The sequence below is a fragment of the Toxorhynchites rutilus genome, chromosome 2, assembly GCF_029784135.1.
Source record: "Toxorhynchites rutilus septentrionalis strain SRP chromosome 2, ASM2978413v1, whole genome shotgun sequence".
Taxonomy (NCBI): Eukaryota; Metazoa; Arthropoda; class Insecta; order Diptera; family Culicidae; genus Toxorhynchites; species Toxorhynchites rutilus.
The window spans coordinates 152,522,234-152,546,977 of NC_073745.1; the positions used below are offsets into that span (position 1 = coordinate 152,522,234).

General features: G+C 37.7%; 1 protein-coding gene across 7 annotated transcripts in view; it reads right to left on the reverse strand.

The window, feature by feature from the left end:
- LOC129771839 (bromodomain-containing protein DDB_G0280777) overlaps nucleotides 1–24,744 on the reverse strand; it is a 237,822-nt gene that overhangs the window by 211,049 nt on the left and 2,029 nt on the right. The gene's annotated exons all lie outside the window — the stretch shown is intronic.

Sequence of the window (24,744 nt, forward strand, 5' to 3'; positions counted from 1 at the left end):
CAAACACTCCACGTTTTCCCTTCACGCTTGGGAAACCAGAACCAACCAAAAATCAACAAAGAATAACCAACGGGGAAAGCAATTGGGATCTCATCACAAAACCAGTTTTAGAACTCTATTGTCCCCGAAACCGACAAAAAAAAAGCTAAAGGAGACTTCTAACTTAAAAAAAAAACATAATATGGTCTCTATATGTTCAACATAAATATTCAATATTTGTTTCTTAAAAAACTATTTACATTTTTCTTTCTTCTTTCATTTTCCTTTAATCTTTGAATCTCTAACCAAAAACTCCACTACGCTATCCCTTCCTTATTCGGCTCTTCAAAACTATCTAAACTTCACTACGAAAAATCTTCATTCATCATCATTAAATTTTCCAGGTACTTCCACCACTTATCAATCGTGCTTTGTCCGGTGCTCCATCTTCATCTTCTCACTTTCATTCCTATAGGTTGATATGATGGGTGGGTGGGGTATATATATATGCGTGTGTGCTATTCATTCAATATTTTTAATCACAACCAGCAACCAGTAGTAAATGCATCCGCTGGGACCTAGGGATTTTGGGTATCTTACTTCAAATCAAATCAACACGTACGTGGAAAATCTCATATTTTTCTCTATATGATCATATATTTCATAATTGAGATTCGAACCGGCTACCCTCAACCTGGCAGACCGGACGACTAACTCGCTCGGCTACGATCGCTACTCATAGATTTTCACGACCGTACCGGCACTAATTTCGACATGCGCATGGAATTAGTAAAGTTTCGTTTGTTACTCACGACCTTTTTGAGTTCGCTGTCCAATACAACTTTGGATGTTGCTTATGCCGCTTAGATCAGCGGGGCCTCCTCCCGCTTGTCGATGGTGCCGTTGCAGAGATTAGCGGGGTTTCTTCCCGCTTGACGTGGATGTTGCTGCTGCACGGATCAGCGGAACTCCTCCACTTTCGTCGGTCGTCGTCGCTTTTGCTGCTTCCTGCCAGCGCTTCGCGCTCTTCAACTCGTGGTTTGCTGGTACCTTCTCGCTGCACCGTGGGGTCTGGAACGGCTCTAGCTGTTGAACGGTGTGTCGGAATCGCAACTGTCAAACGGAAAATATATGTTTCCACCCACGTGGAATGTCAGCACACATGGCACCCATGGATATAACAAGCACAGATTACCTGGGATTTTACCACGCTTCGCACGATAACACTCCTACTCTTTCTACCTTTTGAGCCACTACTTTTAAATCTAGGAAAAAATAAATTGAAATTTCCAGAAAAAAGAACCCTAAAACTGGCTTGCTCGGAATAACCGCGACTCACTAACCTAAGCTAACACACCGAGGCTCTTGGCAAAGTCCGCCAGTCCAGCCTCTTCCAGGACAAAGTGACCGATTAGAATTTCTAAATCCTCAGATCAACCAGGCGCGAGATCAATTTTGTCTCAGTTATGTAATTGCCACAAAAGTGCGCAAGTACATAACATTTCTAAAGTCGATTATCGTGGGCAACAATTGCCTCAATCATTAAGGCCATCCACCTTTAATCCCAAGTGCCTGATCTTGCCGGACCTTCCGTCCAACCCATATTTGGGCACAAAGCACCTGCTCTTTTGCAGAGTCTCAAACCAAAAACAGGAACAGCTCTTTCACTCCCCCTTTGGGTGAGGATGCAGCTCAACGTTTCCACAAAAGACATGTTCCAAAACAAAGAAGAAAATACTGAGTGCCGCGTCGCTAGAATGGAATGATTTTTGTCATCCCAGTTCTATCGACGTCTGAGCACTCAGTGGAACCCTACAAATGCTTCTTGTGGAAAGTTGCCCAAAAGAAACAGATCCAAAGCTTTGCAGAATCAAGGGGCCGGCATATCTGAATTTGTGTACCATGCTACAAAACTTTGGTAAAAAAAAAAATTTTATGATATATTAGGCTGTCAAAAAAGTCCTGCGGTATTTCCGCGAGGTGTCGTTGTAAGCGTGTAGTTCTAGTTGTATTCATTGTATCGAGTCATACTATAGCTTGTTGGAAGCGAGGTATTTTTGCGCGCTATAATATAGTCCTTGACAGTGTTTTGTTTGGTTAAGTCGTTTGTATAACTGTCGCAAATATGGAGCAAAATAAAGAGAAAATCCGACATATTTTACAGTACTACTATGACAAAGGCAAAAATGCATCTCAAGTTGCCAATAAAATTTGTGCAGTTTATGGACCCGATACAGTTTCCATTTCCACCGCACAACGATGGTTTCAACGTTTTCGTTCTGGTGTAGAGGTCGTCAAAGATGCGCCACGCTCCGGAAGGCCTGTCGTCGAAAATTGCGACAAAATCGCTGAATTAGCCTAGAAAGACCGGCATAGTAGCAGCCGTAGCATCGGCCAAGAGCTGGGGATAAGTCTTCAAACCGTTATTAACCATTTGAAGAAGCTTGGATTCACAAAGAAGCTCGATGTATGGGTGCCACACACGTTGACGCAAAAACATCTTTGACCGTATCGACGCATGTGAATCGCTACTGAATCGCAACAAAATCGACCCATTTCTGAAGCGGATGGTGACTGGCGATGAGAAGTGGGTTACTTACGACAACGTGAAGCGCAAACGGTCGTGGTCGAAGCCCGGTGAAGCGGCTCAGACGGTGCCCAAGCCCTCATTAACGGCCAGGAAGGTTCTGCTGTGTGTTTGGTGGGATTGTCAAGGAATAATCTATTATGAGCTGCTTCCCTATGGCCAAACGCTCAATTCGGACCTGTACTGCCAACAGCTGGACCGCTTGAAGGTAGCATTCATGAAGAAGAGGCCATCTTTGACAAACAGAGGCCGCATTGTCTTCCATCAGGACAACGCCAGGCCACACACTTCTTTGGTGACGCGCCAGAAGCTCGGATGGGAGGTTCTTTTGCATCCGCCGTATAGTCCGGACCTTGCACCAAGCGACTACCACCTGTTTTTGTCCATGGCGAACGAACTATCCGAGTTTTTTGCCAAAAAGGAAGCGAGCTTCTATAACAGGGGTATTATGAAGTTGGCATCTCGTTGGGAACAAGATAAACTTTACGGGATTTCTTTCATCTTTAAAAAAAAATACAACTTATTGCTGGAAGAGCTAAACTAGAACTAACTTTATTATCATTCCTATGTTCGAAACCTATTCCTCACTTAGAATTATGCTGACCTAAACTGTGCTGCTAGATGGAGAACAATGGTTGTTTGTTCAGGACCGATCGGACGATCGGGCGACGGAATAATTTATAAGTTTATTCTCGTACGCTTCCTGATGTTTATGGGTTGATGCTGGCATGGCTTGAAGTGCTGATGCCGTGGGAACGATCGATGCTCGAGAAAGTGATGTCTCCGCTTTCCTTGGTATCGGGTCCAGCTGGATGTGCGATATGAGTGGTGTTTCTTTGTTAGTGACTGATGTTTCGGTTTTAACTTATATATAGATAGATATTCGCATCCAATCCCCATTCGCTATTCGCAACCTACGACCTGTTCGATTTCGAGCTAGTCTGGGAAAGTTGTGAGATTCGCACTGATTCATGTGAGGAGTATATTGGAAAATGTGGGAACCACTACGACACTCTAAACACATCTGTTCAGGTCCCCCAAAATTTTCAAGAACAGTAAAAATGTTGGATAGCATGAAAAGCGTCTTGGCCAATTTTTCGACGAGAATCTTATTGCATTACACTGTGAACAAATTTTTAGGAATGAATAAACTCACTATAGGAACAAGGAATATGATTGTGATCAGTGATGCCAACCTTCCAGACTTTTTTTTCGCGTGCATCATTTAGCTAAGAATCCTAGAAACAAATTTAACACATTTTTATGTGACTTTTTGTACAACTTATGAATAAACGCATTAATAAGATGTACAAAAAGTCACAACTTTTTAAGAAATTATGTCATAATGTGTCATGATTATTTTTCTGAACGAAATTGAAAAGCAATCAAAATGACTTGTTTGGGCAATCTAGTGTTAATGAAGACACCGTCAAAATCAGATTTTTTTTAAGGAATTTCACTTGTTTTTTACATGATCGCATTATGGTCCTGACAATTTACCGATTTGTATATAATTGAGTGCCGAACAGCATCATTTTTATAATTAGACTCGCTGACCCGGCAAACGTTGTTCTGCCATATAAATTACTTCTAGTGAATATTTTGATTGTTGAATAAAAAATAACTAACGCTAAACTAAAAATAACATGTATGTACATGTATTGCAATACATGTGTGTTCAGATATTTCAACGATCTAAAAAATTAATTGGTTATGATCGATGAAGGATAGATTCCACGTGGATATTGAGCAGATGACGTGAAGATTTGCCCGTGTATTTCATTGAACCGTGGGAACTTCCCGAACCTGAGTATGATGTGGAGATGGAGATAAGATCTATGATGTACAGAGAAATGGACCGGATCGATCGGATCTCAGGATTCGTCTTTTGCATTCAGAAATCTGATCATTCGTGCTATGAAATGTAGCAACCTTGCCTCGGCGCAATAAGTAATCCGTATTCGTGGAGCAATTTAATCTGTATCAGATTAGCAGACACGAAGATAATTTTAAATTGCCTAAATTTGGATGAAAATCATTACTCGATATTGTTTAAATATTTAGAAAACAGTCCGAACTACTATTCTTCTATAAATCTTGTATACATCCAGCAACCTGTTGGACGAAATACGTGTAATTTTGTAATAGAGCCCATTAAAGACTGCATTTCTTTTGTTTAAACAAACGTGCTGTCGTTTGAACAAAGACTGTGTAGGTGTTACTCATGATAGCGTATCGCTATCATTCCTCGAACCGCTTCTGTTGATTGTCTCATAGGAATCGCAGCCGTTCGCTCTCTACCTTTGCGAATATGTTGACCATGGATTATTGACACAGCTCAGCACATCCTAGAATGACGTTGTCCTGACTGCGCCAATTCATCAAACGACACACATGAGAATCCATCGAGGGCACTCTTTTGTTTGTTTCGTCTCCTCCAACCACATAATATTAAAATATTAATTCAAAATGAGTAATGATGTTCCTAATAATTAAAGTAACTGTGGCGCATTGGATCTACACACGTGCTCTCCAATCGGTTTTTTATCAGGATTGACGACAATAGCGTGACTGTTATTTTGCATTCCGAGCATGGGTGTGATTAGAATAATTTCAATAATTCATTGAAAAAAAGGCCTCCAGCTCGCCGGCGATATTCCTAGTTTTAGTCTAATTGAGGTTACTTGCGTATGTTTAGGGTGAAATTCGATGAAGAGGACGAAGTGCCATCTGGCATTGAACAATGTAAATAAATTCGTCCTGTTTAAAAAACGAACGACGAATCAATTATTTGGTATCGTTTATATAAAAATACATATATCGCGATAAAAAAGGAGATGAGGGTGAAAATTGGTTATATATGGTTATAAGTTTTTTTTCAAGCCAAATTTATGCAAAAAAATACGCAAATAAAGTTATTCAGATTTTTTTTGCATGGGACCACCCTAACCGATATCAAATATAAAGTAAAAGGTATCCTAGCGGTATCATATATAGTTTACGACCTATTCTCATGCCTACCAAGTTTTTTGAGGATAATATCATTAAAATCGGTCTAGCCGTTTCGGTGGAGTTTTAAAGCAAAATAATTCAATCAGGCAGTCAATGCCGATGAAGAATCGGCATGATTTTCGGAACAACTCAATCTACTTCCAATATTTTGCATCTTTTCCATAAACCCTTTCAATTCCCATTAGCAGAAAAGCAATGAAACAAATCTAAACTCCGAAAAACATTTGCTTTTATTGTTTTCATAACCAGTAAATTCCTCTCTTTCAATGTCGTTTTTTGTTATTCTTCCCGTGTCCATGATACTGTTTACATCAATTTATATCGACCATACAATACCTAAGGATAAAATAAACATCTTCAGACTCGAAACGAAAGATGAAAATCAGTGTTATGCTTTCCATAAGGTTTTGCTTTGTATACTGTTCTCAGCGAAGTGTACTGCAGACGGCTACTTCCGGTTTCACGGAGTATCGGTTTAGTAAGAAAGGCATAGTAAAAAAGAGGGTAAATAGAAACAGAGTACGATTTCGGGGAAAATTACTTTCCAGTATCGATTCAAAAGAAGATCTTTTGCAAAATAGACAAGTGTTTCGATAATGAACATTCTATATGGTTGAAAGCATTTCAAGCTCAACTGAGATGTTCGATGGTATCGTTTCCAATATCGATACTACAGTTTCCCGATTATTACGCATTTAAATTCATATATTTTCTGTATGTATCACTCGAGTTCCAGTAGCGTACACTATTGAGAATATATTGAATCGTTCCATTCCAGCAGTCGTACCACACGCATCGAGTGCCGCATTAGTTTTCTCCGTTTTCCTGATCGCGATGTGGCACTTTGTGGGGATTTTCCACACCCAGCAATCAATCGAACAAAGCGCACATGAAAATTGCGCCTTGCACTGGGCGAATAATTGCACATAAATTGCAGTTTACGGCGTTTGCAATCAGCGGAGGAATTAGATTATATCTATTGTTCTGATTCAGAAACGGGTCGACAAGCTGCGATCAGTGCAGCACTGCTAAGCCTCTCAACATACATAAACATAAGGCTTCTATAGATGCAATGTTTTCTATGGTAATGAATTGGAGGATTATATGGAGTGATTGTTGCAATGAGAGTTGCAATCTATAGGATTGTTGTTGCAATTTGAAGATAATCCCACAATTGAGAGCACGAATGCAACATAGAAGTATGAATTTTGGATGTTAGCCTCTCCAAGCGAACTTCTACGAAAACGTAAAACGTACCGATATGTGTAGAATTGAACTATTCGAGTCTCAGATTACTCTGCAAACTTTAACTTTTATATATCACATAAACTACAGCCTCTTTTTTCTGGGTTTGGAGTGGCATCTTCAAATATATCCTCATCATATTTCGATTCGCTGCCAGTTCGCGCTATGGAATAGCCTAATTGCGATTCTTTCACTTTGTTCAAATGCATCATATACCGTAGTTTTGCTGTTCTTTTATCTAAGCAGCTTCCCTACACCTTCAACCATTATAATCAGCAACCGTAATAATCTTCGCTGCGGCACGTGGATTCAAGTGCAAGTCATCGCCATAGTAACTCACGTTCGTGCGGCGCTGACTGACGGGTAAATCGGAAACCAGCCAAGTAAAAATACATACCATCGGTTGTATATAGGCTTACGGTTGGAGACGTCTGGTGATCTGTTACGGTTGGGTGGCATTCCTTGCCTTGTTTTCGTAGGAGAAAGACACTCGCTCCAGCCGGTACCAGTGGGTTGTGAAAATTTGCCTGACGGTAATGATTAGTTGTGGTTCCTTTATGTGGCCGAACGGAACGCATTTCCTTCCTGCTGTTTGCAGTCGATAAGCATATCAAGGCCGCATCTTCCCTAGAAGGGGCTCGCTTGGAATTCGATGAACTGTGTTGAAACCACATTCACGTAGACATGACTTTAGCCAGCAGTCGCTCTGTTATGTCCAAAACAATATTCAGATAAGTAGAATACACTTGAATTACATTTTTCAATAACTTGAAGCTCTTTATTTCGCTATAACAGGAAGATTCTTGTGACAAAATCTTGAATATTTTCTGATAATTAAATCGCGATGAGGAGAGTTATAAAATGCATCGCATAAATAATATTGCAGCATCTACTCTTATTGACGTAGGACTAAGTCTATCAGGAAGGGTGGCAAATCAAAAAACAGGTTACGTTTTTATGAAATAAGTTAACGTTAATGACTCTTTTTGCTACAAACGGACTTCAAGGATTTGCATACCAATCGAATCGGGAATTCTCTTAGAATAAGTTGATATGCTATACATTACAATCCCATAGTCCGTAAATAGTTTAACACTAAACCTACCACAAGGGGTCAAACGACCCATTCTAAACATTTAGTCAAAGTAACCTGTATATGTAACCTGCCCTAACTACCGCAACAGGTCATTTGACCCTTGCAAACATTTATATGATATCAGAAATATATGTATGTGTGGTTGTGATACAAAAACATTGCATTACACATTTTTTGCTATTGCTTTCTATATTTTGTTGTATTTGTGAATGAATAGTGAATGATTAGAATTATTTGTATTTCTGACTATCCAAGCGAGCTAACGGTAACCATTCGAAGCTACAGTGCTATTTTGCGTGTCAAAAATTGGAATTTCAATATTTTGTTAATAATTATCATCCCAAAATGTCGAAATATACAGGAGAAATATAGTAGGAATAGGTATACATGAAACATCGGTAGGTTTAGCGTTGAATCTATGAAAATTGGAAGCATTCCCATTTTCCCATACAGTTGTTCTGTCCTTTGGTATATTTACCAAACCGTGCTGTCAATAACGAGCAACTTATACAGCCACGAGAATAAAAACAGAGACGAACGAATCGTAAAATCCAATGTCTCCGTGAACAAAGGAAAAGAGGAAGGAGACAAAAAGAAGAAGAAAAAGAAGAAGAAGAAGAAGAAGAAGGAGAAAAAAATAGAAACAACGAAGAGGGATAACTAAAAGAGAATATTTTGATGTAAACTCCACTCTTGTACAGTAAGCATGCTGTCACTAGCGTATAAATATTGCATCTCCTCTGAGGAAACTTATCAGTCTCTTTCTGTACCCCACACAGCAAACATCGCTTATTCCGCTCATTTTGTGTCATATTCGTTTCCCCTCGAGCTGTGGCCCCGAGCGGACATTTCACTCGCTGTGCTTCTGGCATTGCAATCAACACATCGAGCACGAGCAACACATATCAGGCGTAATCGTAATGTTTTACGCCACGTTATGTAGGGAACAATCAAAACTGTCTCCACCAAGGATGATATCCACGCAATACAATTGCAACTGCAGCTAATCAAGTTATCCTCCCTTTTCGAGGCCAATAATACAAACAAAAGAGTTTATTTTGAGAAGAATGCAAAATGATTATAGGTGTGTCTGTGTATATATTGAGTCGTTTCAAGCCACCAGAATTTGGCTTTGGGTATGTTTGTGCATATTTTCGTTGCGCGAAACTTTTAATTTGTTCATATCCTGTACGTATGAATAGTACACCTTCGCTACTTTTAGTTGCCATTTGTATTTGCTCTCGTGCGCTTCGGCCTCGTTCCGATGCAACAATATCCTAGCTTTTGTAACGGTTTAGACCAAGAATTAGAGAAACATTTTCTCATAAACGGTCGTTCTCGCGATGCTTCATTTCTGTGGATGCATCGTGCGCGTTCTCTGCAGGACGCTTGTTTGGTGCTGGTTTAATGACGACGCACAGGAGGTGTTTATAGGTGCGATACCACTGGGGCAACACGGAAAAAACTTGAAGCACGACATTTGATACTTGTAAATATTGCCATTTTGTTGTTTCTATTAACGCAATTTCGTGGTTAACGAATGTGGAATAACTGGTGGTGGAACAAGTATAAAATTAAATTTTCACAGTTTTATCCAGATTATGTATCTTTTTAAATATGTTCATGTTTTTACTCCACTATTTCAATTCTTTTCTTTCAGTTGTATTTATTTATATATAGCATACGCGCCCAGAGGTACGGTATGGCGTTTTCTCACTTATTTGCCTCACTTTTGATGATATTCAATTCGATTAGGAAAATTCTGTCAATTTGAATAATGTTTATGCTGCTATCGAAATGTTGATCAATAAATGTTTGTCAGTATCAGGGTAAATCTGTATTTATGGTCCGAAAACATCAACTTTTTTCAACTATGTTTTTTTTCAATGAATATCTGTATTGATATCTGAATTAAATTCCTGAGTCCAATTTTGAAGCGTATTCTTAGTTTTAGTGGTATTGATTGAAACAGTTATTAATGATACGCATATACACTGTAGTGAAAATGCAATGCTTCTTCGATGCGTAATGAAAGTTTACATAGTTATCAAACATGCTTGTTTACATTGCGCTGAGCGTAAACATCTTAACTACTTTATTATAAGAAATTTCTGGTACACGCAAAATATAATCTATATCTATCTATCTATATATATATAAAAATGGAGTGATGTCTGTCTGTCTGTCTGATTCTTATAGACTCGGAAACTACTGAACCGATCGACATGAAAATTGATATGTAGGGGTTTTTGGGGCCGGGGAAGGTTTTCGTGATATTTTGAGACCCCTCCCCCCTCTCTAAGGGGGGGCTGCCATACAAATGAAACACAAATTTCTGCATTACTCGGAAATTAACCAAGCAAACGAAACCAAAGTTGGCATGTGAAAGATTTAGGGTGCAATAAATGTTTCTATGATGGTTAGACAGTCCTTCCCCCACTCAAAGGGGGGGCTGCCATACAAATGAAACAAAAATTTCTGCATTACTCGAGAATTAATCAAGCAAATGAAACCAAATTTGGCATGTGGAGGTTTTAGGATGCAATAAATGTGTCTATGGTAATAAGATACTCCTTCCCCCTCTCTTAGAGGGGGCTGCCAAACAAATGAAACACAATTTTTTGCATTACTCGGAAATTAATCAATCAAACGAAACCAAAGTTGGCATGTGAAAGTTTTAGGGTGCAATAAATGTTTCTATGATGGTTAGACAGTCCTTCCCCCACTCAAAGGGGGGGCTGCCATACAAATAAAACACAAATTTCTGCATTACTCGAGAATAAATCAAGCAAATGAAACCAAATTTGGCATGTGGAGGTTTTAGGATGCAATAAATGTTTCTATGGTGTTAAGATACTCCTTCCCCCTCTCTTAGAGGGGGCTGCCGTACAACTGAAACACAAATTTTTGCATTACCCGAGAATTAATCAAGCAAATTAAACCAAATTAGGCATATGGAAACTTTAGGGTGCAATGAATGTTTCTATGGTGGTTAGATCCTCCTCCCCCCTCTCTTAGGGGTGGCTGCCATACAAATAAAACACAAATTTCTGCATTACTCGAGAATTAATCAAGTAAATGGGCGGGACGAAGTTTGCCGGGTTAGCTAGTGGTGAATAAAAAAACGTAACATTTCAAAAACCGGAGTGGTTGTACAAAAAATAAATATAAATGTGTAGACCGCAATGCGAGAATTGGAAATTTATTACGATACCACAATATATCGTTAGGGAATGTTAAAATCGATTGGGACAAAATTGTGAATCCATCATTAAATGCCTGGATTTGTTGATGGAGCATTCAAAATTAATCAATTTTCGTTGCGCGATCGATATCTAGTTTTTTAACTTATACCTTCTATATGTTCCCGAAAAAATCTAATCCTGCGTCAAAACGTATACATGTTTCTTTAAGATATTTGCAATAATTAAAACAAAAATTTCAAAGCATGGATTTTCACGAAAGTATGAGCGCACTTTTGAAGCTCCTTTTATTCTTCTTTAGTGAAGATAAATCGTGTTATTTATTTATTGTAGCGCTAACCGATGACACATTTTTCGCCTTAGATCGAACATGAGAAATCATGGCATCACGCTTCATATGAATGTCAAACAGAGATGACTCTCAATTCAGACTGACTCGAATAATATATAATTAAAATAAGAGAGATAGGCAAAATATCATTGACATCAAGCCACAACTAATATCGAAACGATATTTAAAAAAAGATCTATATATTCTGTATATCACTCGAAATATCTGTAATATTTATCTACAGATTCTTAGTTTCAAAAAGTCCCAACATCTGTATAAATACAGATTATTCTGTAGATATGGTAACTCTGATGAAAGATATGTTTCTACAAAAATTGTAAACTGCGTGCCAAATGCCTACGAAAACTTTGAAACGACCGTGCGTTCAATCTTTTTAACGAACTAGTTCTTTCGTACTGACCTCTGAATTCTATGTTAACATATTGTTTGTTGCTCTTCCCCCATAGCGGAAGCAACGAATAAAATCTGGAAAGCATACCTACCTTATACGTTAAGTTGTTCACTTGTTTTTCTGCCTTCACTGTTTGTGTTATAATAAAAAAATGCAAAATTTCTTATCCAATGTTAGATGGTATAACATATATCGCAATAACGTTTTTGCGTAATATGCATAATTTTTTCGTTTCATTTTTTGTAGAGTGACCCCCTATATAGAATTTCAAAGACGTAGTCCTACGTCAAATTTTATTTGATGCCATATGTTTTCAGCCCTTTGGGGTCATTTGTCTGCTCTCAGCCACCACAGCAAAGAATCATACTCATCTCATACTTTATTCAACCATGTAACGATTTCTCCTGTTTCTCAACGAATCTTAATGTCTAAAGAACCTGTTCCTGAGTTAATATGGATCTTCTTTTGATGATTGATAACGGTACTCAGTATAAACAAAATATGATTAAACATAAGGATGATGTGGTAGATGGATCAAACGTGACGTTATATAACCAAATTTTATTAAAAATTTCAATACGACTATGGGTGGAGTACGACAATTTGTACGCAAATTGGTTGAACGACTTGTTGGTGATTCTCGCGTGATATACATGAAGGTGAATTAAATAAACACATTAAAACACATTATTCAGTAAATACATATCTAAAGTTCACAAGAAGTAAACCGATCTTATTTAGCTTTCATTATCTTACATGATAAATGCAGTGATACATGCTTTTCCGAGGGAATTTAATTCCGACCAGAATGAAGCCCATATAAAAATTCAATTCGACTGCAAAAGGTTAATATCCATGAAATGTCGATACTGTCATCTCGATTTTCTTTTTTTTTGTCAAAAATTTACTCTCTGGGACTTTTTTCGGGATACGAGGCAAATCGTTCGGTTTAGGGTGCCAATAAAAATGGTCATCTCGATGGCGCAAAAACTTTTTTCTTCATTTTCCTGTATGCTAATTCTATCTACTATCTACTATCTAGTTGTCTACTATCTTCTGAATAACTAACAGCAGCTGTTCAGAGAGAGAACAATGAGTAAAATGATGATGTTTTGTTTTTTTTGGTATGAAATTCGTTGTAATTTTTTAGAAAAACCAGAATTTATCTTCAAATTTCCCGGTTTCACGTATTTTTTCTACGCTTAAAAGGTTAAAAAATCGCCATTTTTCAATGTGGTATGTATATTTTGAAGAATGGTTTGGTTTGAGTTTTATTTTTTTTTTATTAAATCGTTTATTTTTACAGGGCCAGTTACATCAGTTTAAAGGAGCCAAACTCTTAACTATATTTCTACTTGCATATATTAACATGTTTTCTTAATTCTATGGTTAATAAAATAGGAAACCGATTACTCGTGGTCGACTAGAGTTTAGAAGGGTGACAAATTTTCATTAGGAAAAGGATGGGATGTAAGGAGATTGTAACAATGTTCACACTCATACTCACATTCTCATTCACATTCACATTCACACTTCACACTCTATTTTTAAAAACTATCCTTACATTTAATATGAATTACAATTCAACTTATTCTCATGGAAGGGAACCTATAGCTCGCAAAAGACGAAAAGGAGGGGAAAAGGATGTAAGAACAATCACACTCGAAGATCGATAGTTTTAAGGAAAACATATATTTGAAACACGTGGTTTAAGTTTTATAAATTTTTTTTTTTAACTAGGTAAACGAGGAGTAGCATGTGTTGCGCTAAAAATATTCCAAATCTGTCTCGTATCGGCCCTCACATTATCAATGATATCATCCAATTTAATATGATATCGGTTTAATCACCATTATCCACAGTATTCATAACTTGTATGCATTATCAAACTTGAAATTCTCGAATATTATCAATGACTTTGGTTCAATCGCGTGTTGAAACCATCATAAATATACAAAGGACTAACTTTCTTTCCATATACTGGTGACATTTAATGGTGGAAATGAATATAAATTAAAATATAATGAATAATCACGAACAAATCTTGCTTTTCAGTGCGTAGAATAAACAAACATCATCACTTGTGTGGTTCAGAGCTCTAATGTAGGTGTCGCCTGAGTTGGTTCAGCTTTGCGTAAATTCGTCAATTGAGAGATACCAGCAATGAACATGGTAATATTAATGAACTTCGAAAGAAAAAATCGTAGTTTCAAAGAACCAAAAAAAAAAAGATTTTATTATTTGATATTTGAAGCCGCCTAAACTGAAACGACATTCGGCCCAAAAACATTGTGAACAAAACTCCAACTCGTTTGTATTTGTGTCACAATTCATCGATTGTCATCATTCGTTTAGGGAGGCTTTACTTGAAACTCATGGAACATCAATACTCAAGGGTGGTCGTATTATTATGAAAAGCACTGTACAAAATTTTTTCATTCGTCAAAGGGAAGCAACAGATTTGTTCTCAGTAGCGTACTTTTTGTATTTATTCATTGACGACCAGCTGTTCAAAAGCTGCTACCACTTACCATCAATTTAATTTTATTCTGTATAACTTTATTGTACAAAAATTCGGTATTGAACCAATATGTGTGGAAAGTGTCTCAATAACATAACCTAAACCAGTAACCAGGTTTTGGCCAATGCTCGATTTTTATCTATTTCCCGGAAAACAGAAGGTTGAAAACATATTCTCGAAGCTTGGGGTTTGTTTAACACCAACAATCGAATTTACACCAGTGGCTTTCGTAAAAAAAATCCTATGATCCTGTTACACTGAATTCTTTTTTTACGCGATTGATGCGTACGCGCAAAAAAAATAGCGTAACAAAAATCGCGTTAAAAAGATCGCGTAATTTCGAGAGAATCGCGTAAAAAATTGCCCCTTCATCGGCCACGCTCGCCATAACCATACTCGCATGCGCACTCGCAGTATTTCTGTTCCCAACGAGGCGACGATAGGCAGATCGCGTAATCTCAAGAAAATCACGTAATTTCGAGAGAATCGCATAAAAAAATCACGTAAAAAAGAATCCAGTGTATTTCATGTAGACTAAAGTCCGATGAAAGTATAAATAGATGAATAAATAAATAACGAAATAAATAAAGAAAAATAAAACCTAACCCAAGAAAAGGTCGATAAATCTGTCATAGTTGAGTTTCAACCACATGTGTAGAACGGTTTGTTTCATCAAATATGATCCTATATCATCTCCTAAAAATGTCTGGGTCGGCTACCCCACATCCTGTATGGTTGAAATTTTTAATGTATGTGGTACAAATTGATTTATGTGGCACAAATTGAGTTTATGTGGAACAAATTTATTCTATGTAGAACAAATTGAAGCCACGCGGAAACAGAAAAAAAACAAGAGTGGTCTAATAATCACGAAAAATTATATTAGTTTGGAGAAAAAGAAATGCATTATTTTCGCGTGAAATTCAAGACTATTTCAGATGCTTCGAATTGTCCGATTTGGGTCAAATATGCATTTATAATTTGTTGCTATTTTGAAGATAGCATCAGAATGCAACTCACATAAACTCTTGGTCTTTATTGGCGGAAAACTCTAGTAATTGATTTTTACAATCTTCTCTTGGTCCAATTTCTTATTGCGCAAATGACCTAAAACTGTTTTATGATCGATTTTTAGCTCCTGGGAGATGCTACGACGAATGTGCTCCCGTGGCCGAGTGGTTAGCGTAACTAACATGCCGGTGTTCGGGTTCGATTCTCGTTCTGGTCGGGGGAATTTTTCGTCAAAGAAATTTCCTCCGACTTGCACTGTGATCACGCGTGTTCTGAGCTTGCCACTCAGAATGCATTCAAGGCGTGTTATTTGGCATAGAAATCTCAACTAAGTACTAATAAAAATGACGCAAGTAATACTACGTTGAGACGGTGAAGTTCCTCTAGGAACGTTAGTGCCATTGAAGAAGAAGAAGAAGAAGATGCTACGACTACTAACATGCCGGTTAACTTCGATTTTTTATGTGATTTTATCGACATTTTTGACGACGGGCTTGCCTATGCGATGTACATCAAAAATCACTGAAAGGAATCGACGAAATCAAAATTGCACATAATTAGCTGTTTCAGTATCTGTACCATAAACAACATTTACAATATCAGCGGCCTGTCTGGTTTGCATTTTGACCTTTATCAAATAAAAATTGTAAAATGTACCTAATTTTCTCTTTGTTGACTTCCATTGTTACAACCTGTAACTCACAAAATAGAATAGACAAAAATAGCAGAATGATTTCTCTAGACCTTTAGAACGAGCATTAATTGTTTGATCGATGCTGTTCGAGATATCGATTACTAAAGACATCTACCGAAAAAATAATGGGATTTCTTTTGCCCCAACCTCTTTCTTCTTGAATGGCGTTAACGTTCCCTGTGGAACTTTTGTCGTCTCAACGTATGCATTAACTCGCGTCATTTATTAATAGTTGAGATTTCTTAAGCCAAATAACACGTCTTGAATGTATTCCGAGGGGAAAACTCTAGAATACGCGTGACCACAGTGCAAGTCGAAGAAAATTTCTCTGACGAAAAATCCCCCGGCCAGAACGGGAATCGAATCCGAACACCCCGGCATGAAAATGTGAGACGCTAACCACTCGGCCACGGGTGTACTACCCCAACCTAATATATGTAATATCGATCTTATTTATCGAAATGTCTGATAAAACTCCGTATATTACATACTCTACAGATGCGTGAACCATTCAACATATGAAAGTCATGTCACATCCACATCCACATCAGTTCTAGCAAATGACATATAAAGCATTGTCCATTTCTGTCAACGAATGCCACTCATTTCGTACGCGTTATTCCAATCTGTTATGGTTTTTTTGTTGTTGTTGTTGCAGGGTTTTCAATGCATGAAACCGCTGCTGAATTTCTGTCGATGTATACTTTTGTGCTCTCCAACAGAGCACCTAAACGCGGGCGGTGTCGGCGGTCTAATCAACAACAGACTGATTCATCAGTTCTTTATTTATTTTACTATGTTTGGAATTTCTGTACGTGTGTATAAAGGCTGAATGTTTGTATACTCTTACAGCTGCTGACTGCCACATTTGTTTTTGTTTCTGCATTTTTGTTTAGAAATTTAACGACCGCTGAGCTGACTTTTTTTATAAGAGTTGAAAAGAAACTCGTTATTTTTTTCAGGCGCGGAGCAAAACAAAAAATCTGCGAGATTTCAAACTTATTTGACTCTGTCTGTTTTCTACACGTCTCCAATCCAAACCACTCACAAGCTGCTTTCAAATGAGAAACATTATATCAACTCTGATGGGAAGTCGCTTCTTGCCGGTTGGTCTTCCGAAACCGCTGTCAATACCGAGGGACAGAAAAGTGATTAAATTACCATCCATTCACTGTCATCATCCTTGAACTGTTTGCGGTGCACTTGGAAAGTAGGTCCGTGGCGTCCACCTCAGCAAAGTGATTCTTTTTTTTGTCTCCTCTCTTGGGCTGGAGATTGTGACTCACACGTTGCGATTTCGTTCGTGAACCGCTTGCCGAAACGAAATTATATTTGTGACTAACAGACCTTCTGCATGCGTGGTTGGTTTTTGCACGGGTGTTTTGTTCCGTCCTTGGGTCGTTGCTTATGTTGCTATTATGATTGAAGTAGAGAATGTTCTTTTGGATATTTGATACGGTTATGTAAATATGACCATGCTTTGTTGAAGGAATATTATCAGAAAATTTTAGCTCGTGGATTTCATGTTGCTTCCAAAATTGTGATAATTGATACGTAAAACTTGTTTGAGCGTCTAAGCATTAATATTTTTTTTGTACAAAGATATCTTCTACTTGTTACTTTTGTGGGTAATAATGTGAGTAATAAGCGCCTCTGGAATGTTGCCGAATATTTTTATTGTAGTGGTACATCCAAACTAGCGTTGGCAGAAAAAGGCTTTTTCATTTGATGAAGGGTGAAATGAACAAATAAAAGCACCTTTTTCATGTGTTTCAAAATATTTTTTATACATGGGAGCAGACCTATCTTTCTCTCAGACTGAACGTCAGCTTGGAATTGTTCTAAAAAAGTCCAAACGACGCCAAGCAGGGATCGAACCAACGCCGACTGGAAGCTGGAAGCAAGGCTATTTTACATGACCACGCTCATCAGGATGACCATATCTACAGAATGATCTGTACTTATACAGATTGTTCAGACCTTTTGATTTTTAAGAATAATGTTTCAATATTAATTATGGTTTAATGACTATAATATTTTTTCCCATCTCACCAAATTTATTCATATGGCATATGAATCAGTCTGAATAAGAGTCATTTTTGCATTAGGTTATCCTGCTTTCTCGTTTTCGATCTAAGACGAAAAGATGGGAAGGTCTATGTCATCGGCTTGCGTTGCAATAAATAAATAACACTGTTTATCTTTTTCTTACTAACGCTCAATGAATGAAAACTTCAAAACTGCGCTCATACTGTCGTCAAAATAAATTCTGCATTGAATTTGAGTGCTTGTTTTGAGCATTGAAAGAATCTAAAAAATCATCGATACAATTTGGCGAAAAATTGCGTTTTCGGGAACCTATAGCGAGTACAAAACAAAAAAAAAAGTGAAACTTTACCACCCAGGGCGGAAGAGTCGATATGCACCCCTACCACCTCGCCAGAAAAAGAATAAATCATATTTAAGTAATTCCTTCATAAAGAAGCCTCGTCGGTGTCGAAGTTGTAGAGAACGAAACTAAAGAACTAAGCGAGAGCAGGAAAAATCTAAATCTAAATAAAAACATACTCGATTAATTTATATAGAAGGATGAAATTTTATCAGAATGTGCCCGTACTCTAAGCTTATGGCTTCAAAGCAACTTTATGGCCATTTGTCAAGCGTTGAGGGTTCTTATATTTTAGAATTGATGCCTTATTATGTTATTGTAATTATTATGACAAAGATGCTTACGTAGCGTAATGTGAACAAGCATACTCTGGTAACCGTGAAAACTTCCATTACACCTCAATGAGGGATTGTATGTTTACTGCAGTTCTCAATTTTTACTACAGTTCAAAGGCTCTACGTGGATATTATTAGCATAGTCGAATTCATAATAACAATCAATGATCCTAAAGCTAAGATATGCTTCAAAATTGGAACTATAAATTTGATACAATACAGATTTATTGAGAAAAAACGTTAAGAAGATTGTTGAGATCAAATATTCAGTTTTTATTATGACAACCCTGCCTTTATATCGTTAGAGGTTCTCTTACTAAGTTAGAATAAAACTTAGAAAAACTAATTATTTGTACTCACGAGATAGTTGAGTTTAGTCTTCAGAAAACTTATAAAACTAACAATTTTCTGAAACTTTGCCGAAGACACATAATTTCTATCATAGCAGAGATATAACCAAAGATGCCAACCTTCCTGATTTTTCAGAATTTTGCAGAACTTTTGGAACGTTTCCTGATATCCTGGCAAACACTCAATCTGCCTGACTTAGACATTGAGTATATTGTAGCGAGATCTTTTTTTTTTATTTTGTAGGTAATCTAGTTTATGAATTAGAAATTTTTATAAAAAAAATAAGAAAAAAACTGTCCCTTCTCAAAAAGTAGTCTAATATTTTTTGAAGATTTCACGTATGCAGAGTTGCTCAAATGACCAATGTCTTTACACCCACAACGTTTCACTGCAATCTGAGACGATGCTGCCAACTCCTAAGACGAGTTGAACGAATTGAAAATATGTACGTTATATCGAGGGTACGTTATAACGAGGGTACATCACATCGAAGTTCCCCTGTGATTGTTTTTCTGGGAAGAGTACCTTAAAACAAGTTTTTTTATCTCAAGTTCTACCTAAATTACATTGTTGATATATCATGACATATTATACAAAATTATGGATGACATTAGAATACATAACTTTACATAAACAATACATAAACTTTGCAAAGAATACATAACTTTTTGATGACACCTTTTATGATGTACAGTAGGGTGCCAATGAATGTATGGGAAAAAATCGATACTAAAATTTCAAAAAGTTACCCTATGCCGAATTTCAGCTTAATCGGACTTCAGGGAGAGTGACGCAAAGCGGTCATAGTTTAAGTTTTTTGAAAATGAAAAAATCATCCAAGGGAGTAGTAAAGGAAATCGGGGTTTCCGAAAAAAAAATTTATGCCAAATGTCTTGAAATTGCATGAAACGTCGAGATCTAGTGTCATCTGGAAAATATTTTTTTGGTCAAAAATCGGCTCTCTGGGACCGATTTTTTTTTCGGAGTACGAAACGAAAAGTAAGGCAGGGTCTCCGTAGCCACATTGGTTGTGTTCAAGCAAACCATTTGTCATGACAATGTCATGCGAAAATGCGAAAACAGAATAGAAACTGAGAGAGGTTGGCGTCGACATCATGCCTCATACCGTATGTTTCTATTCTGTTTTCGCATTTTCGCATGACATTGTCATGACAAATGGTTTGCTTCGTTGTGTTCGCTTAGTAAGCGATCGATCGTGAGTTCAAAACTCAGGGCACTCATTAACCATCTTTGTGTTGTTACAGAATAACTACGTCCACGCAACAATCATCGGCGATGGAGATCGATCCACGGTCGAAATAAGATCGATTCATCCATACAACTTCTCTACTAGACACATCGGGCTGCTGTTCTATAAATAACTCAACAATGATCAATCAACTGTCTCCGTCGTCTGGTCTAACTGGATAATGGAAGAACAGAAGGAAAACTCTTACGCCTAAATGGCTACTGTGTAAATGTGTACCATATGCGATGGTATTGAAGGGACGCCGGAAAATGGCAACTGTGTAATATGCTTATTATAGATATGATAAACATGTGACATGTACACGATTAAAATTCAGCTCTGTTACAGCTAAAAAAATGCTAATGAGCCTAAAATAAACAAAAGGGATAAAAAACGAAAAGTGTGGTTTTGGGTGCAAATAATAATAGTTATCTCGATTTTTCATTCGGAACTTGCTACGAAATGTTGATTTGGACGATAATATAACCTATGCAAAATATAAGCTCATTCTGACTTCACTTACTGGTGTCGCAGACGTTAAAATTTGAGTTTTTTAAAAACCGAAAAATCATCGGAAATCGGGGTATTTAAAAAAAAGTTTGATGCCAAATGGCTTGAAATTGTATGACACGTCGAGATTTATAATTATCTCAGAAAAAAAATTCTCAAAAATCGATTTTTCAGGCGGAAAAGCGACCAAGTGCCAAAAAACTTTTTTTTTACAAAAAAATTATAGGAGGTTGTGTCCAACATACGACCGCATTGTTGACGTAGAACTACGCTGTTATTTTATATAAGTCGCTTGTTTATACCTTCGGATATTATTCTATAATGCTGTGAAATTTTAGAAACAACTGCTTAGTAGAATAATCTCTGAAATGATTTTTTCATTGTAGAATCAGTTGACAATAATTGATTGATGATACATCTCGCAAAACAATCGTATGTTGCAATTTATTTCATGTCAATGCATTGAAAATTTACCTCGAAGGCTATTCCGGTGGCCTTTTTCGAAATTGACATAGACTCGGCTACAGTCGATTATATACATGTTGCACCAGCACCATTATTCCAAATCTCATAACTACATCAATATATCTTTGGCACCGCATGTAAGCAACAACAATGACAACACTTGCAAGTATCAAATATCATGCTACATGTTATTTAGTATTGCCTCAAAGGAATCGCACCTCTAGATATCGTTCGTACAAACTAAGCGTAAACCAAGCGCCAAACAAGCGTTCACCATAGCATGCATACAGAGCCATACATTGGTGGCTTGAAACTACTAGCAATATAAACATTTCTCATTATTTTGCGCTATTCTCAAAAGAAACGCTTCTGTTAATATTACTGGCCTCGAAAAGAGTTGCATTACTTTCTCATGCTCGAGATAAGCGCAGCTGTCTCCCTTAATGGAGGAAGTTTTGCTACTGGCAAGCAAAACCTAATCACATACAAAATTCCAGAACATTTACTTTCTTGATGATTAAACAAGAGAAATAAACTCTTTTTGTTAATAACAACCTCGAAAACAGTAGCAATGCTTCATTATGATCAATATTAGCGCAAATGCAATCCTAGTTGAAGGCAGTTTTGCGACTGGCACGCGAACCCAAATAACTTAAACAATCCAGTAAGATATTCAAGATGCTTAGTATTCCCAAATAATTTTTTGGTGCACAACCTTAACGTCTGCTTCGCCATAACGTCAGTTTAATGCACTGATGCATTCTCAAAGGCACAAACGAAGCCCTTATGAAGACGGAAAATAAACAATGTTAACTGCTTGGAAAAAGGCCGAATTATGCCACACAGCTTGTACTCTGCTGTAACACCCATCGATGCGAATTCGCTGATGAGTTTGTCAAGAGCGACCGCCTTCACCACCAGCGGGGGGAGCTTGATTTTGGTTGCTGCCTGGGCGTTTACATTTTCGACCGCCGCGCCGAAATCGCCTACTTCGCTGTTGTTCGGTGCGGTGTCACATTCGCGGAGGCTCGGTTCAGTGCGAGCGCTATTCACTGCACCAACACCTTCTTCTTCTTCTTCACTAACGTTCCTAGAGGAACTTCGCCGTCTCAACGTAGTATTACTTGCGTCATTTTTATTAGTACTTAGTTGAGATTTCTATGCCAAATAACACGCCTTGAATGCATTCTGAGTGGCAACTTCTAGAATACGCGTGATCACAGTGCAAGTCGGAGGAAATTTCTTTGACGAAAAATTCCCGACCAGAACGACCAGAACGGGAATCGAACCCGAACACCCGGCATGTTAGTTATGACGCTAACCACTCGGCCAAGGGAGCACTGCACCAACACCGCGTGCATCATTAGATGACGCTTACCCCGAAATTTTATTGCCCCTGGCAATTCGTTCGTTTTTTGCAGGGCTCGAGCATGGCTTCCTCTTCTTCTTGCTCATCGCACACTACGCAAAGCGTCCAATTTATGACGCGGAAAGAAGAACACACGATACGAATAACTCGAAAAACGAACAGAAAAATCAAACGACGATTTCCAAGTTGGATTACCACTGGTGGGGTCCTAGATCGAAGCGCAGCGAAAGCAAAGTGAACTGGATTACTCAACAGTCCGATGCCCAATGAAAGTTTGCCTCAGCGAGATCCACTATTTATACTCTAGCCCTTCATTCTTCTTCTTTTTCTTTGTTCACGGAGACTTTAAATCCTATGATTTCCCCTCCGTTGGTCGTCGATAAGTTGCTCGTTATTAATAGCTCTGTTCGGGAAAGTACTCAAATGGACAGAACAAATGTATGGGAAAATAGAAACACTTAAAGTTTTCATGAATTTTAACCATTTACTAACAAGGGGATTCTAATGTATGGCATATTAAACAAATCTTACGGAATTTCCGATTCTTTTAGTATGTAAATAACCAAAATCCGTTCGCGGCAAAAATAGTTATTAACGTTAACTTCATTTCATAAAAACGTGACCTGTTTTCTGATTTGACACCCTTAATGAAAGACGTAGTTCTACGTCAAAAAAATTTCAAGATAACTGTAAATATTGACGAGTAAAGCAATTTAAGGACATTTGGTATCAAAAAAAATTTTTTAAAACCTCGATTTTCGGTAATTTTTCGTTTTTCAAAAAAACTCAATTCATATCGTTTGTGACACGAGTAAATGAAGTCAGAATGAGCTTATATGTTGCATAGGGTATATTATCGTGCAAATCAACATTTCGTAGCATGTTCCGAATGAAAAATCGAGATAACTACTTTTATTGGCACCCAAAACCTTACTTTTCGTTTCGTACTCCGAAAAAAAAATAAGTCCCAGAATGCCGATTTTTGACAAAAAGTTTCATGCAATTTTGAAGACATTTGGCATCAAATTTTTTTTTCGAAAACCCCGATTTCCTTTACTCCCCTCTTGGTGGATTTTAGGAAGGTTTTTCTACATATTGGGTTGGGGAAAAAGAAATGTCGTATATTGTCAATATATGGCAACACTTAAACATACCTTGTGTTGTACTTATCGCATCGGGTCATACTATACGTCTATTTAAAGATGACAATCTGTGCTACAAGTGTCGTTTTGACAGTGTTGTGATTGTTCTTTTCAGTCTCAAGTTATAACGCGTCAAAGATGGAGTCCACCAAGCAAGAAATTCGCCATATTTTACGTTTTTACTACCTGCGAGGTAAAACTGCAACGAAGGTGGCCGAAAAAATTCGTGTGGTTTATGGACCCGATACTGTAACGATTCGCACAGCACAGCGTTGGTTTGATCGATTTCGTTCTGGTGTAGTGGCTGTCGAAGATACACCCCACACCCCGTACTGGTAGACCAATCGTCGTGGAAACCGATAAAATCGTTAAATAAAATCCAAGTAGACCGGCATGTGAGCACTTGCTCGATTGACCAGGAACTGGGTATAGACCATAAAACCGTTTGGAACCATTTGAAGAAGATTGGATTCCAAAAAAAAGCTGGATGTATGTGTGCCACACGAGTTGACGCAAAAAAATCTTTTAGACCGAATCAACGCCTGCGATGCACTGCTGAAACGGAACGGACCCGACCCATTTTTGAAGAAGATGGTGACTGGTGATGAAAAGTGGATTACGTACAACAACCTAGAGCGAAAAAAGTCATGATCGAAGCGTGGTGAGCCGGCCCAAACCATCGCCAAGCCCGGATTGACGGCCAGGAAGGTTTTGCTGTGTGTTTGGTGGGATTGGAAGGGAATCATCCACTATGAGCTGCTCAACTATGAAGTTGCCTTCTAAATGGCAACAAGTTTGCGAACAAAACGGCGCATATTTGACTCAAATTGGATAATTTTAAGT